Genomic DNA, 1,007 nt, shown 5'->3' on the forward strand with positions numbered 1-1,007 from the left:
AGTCTTTTGAGGAACCTCTATACTGCTTTCCAAAGTGGTTGAACAAGTTTACATTCCCACCAACAATGATGTAAGGTTCCCTTCTGTCCACATCCCCTCGACCATTTGTTGTTGTTAGAGTTCTTGATTTTTGCCATTCTAACTGGAGTGAGGGGGTATCTCAATGTTGTTTTGATTTGCATTTCTTTTTGGCTAGGGATGTTGAGTATTTCTTCATGTGTCTATTGAACATCTTTCTTCTTCAGAGAAGTTTCGCTTTAAGTCTTTAGCCCACTTGTTTATTGGGCAGTTGTTTATTTGAGGATATGTTGTTGGAGGATTTAATTTTTTGCGTTCCAAGTATATTTTAGATATGAGACCCTTGTCTGTTGTATGGCTAGTAAAGATCTTCTCCCAATCCGGGGCTTTTTATTGATCTTGCTACATATGTCCTTTGCCATGCAGAAGCTCTGCAACATTATGCAATCCCATTTGTCCAAACTTTCTTTGATTTCTTTTGTTTCCGGGTCTCTATTCAGAAAATTTCGGCCTGAGCCAAGGATACCTAAGGTTTCTCCTATTCCATCCTGTAATGTTTTCAGAGTGTCTGCTTTGAGTTCAAGGTCTTTGATCCATTTGGAGTTGATTCTGGTTCAGGGTGATATATAAGGATCTAGCTTTAGTTTTCTACAAGTAGTTAACCAATGTTGCCAGCACCATTTACTGAAAAGGCTGTCTTTGTTCCATTCTATTGTTTTACTTCCCTTATCGAAGATTAGATGGCTATAGGTCTGTGGGTTCATTTCTGGGTTTTCAATTCTATTCCATTGGTCCTGAGGTCAGTTATGCCAATACCAAGCTGTTTTGATTACTATGGCTTTATAGTAGAGTTTGAAATTTGGTATTGATATTTCTCCAGCAGTGTTCTTTCCGTTGAGGAGCGTTTTTGCTATTCTGGATCTTTTATTGTTCCATATGAATTTTTGGATTGCCTCTTCTATTTCCTTGAAGAATGAGATTGGAATTTT

This window comes from Dipodomys merriami, unplaced genomic scaffold (genome assembly GCF_024711535.1).
Source record: "Dipodomys merriami isolate MVZ:Mamm:240054 unplaced genomic scaffold, mDipMer1.0.p SCAF_506, whole genome shotgun sequence".
NCBI lineage: Eukaryota > Metazoa > Chordata > Mammalia > Rodentia > Heteromyidae > Dipodomys > Dipodomys merriami.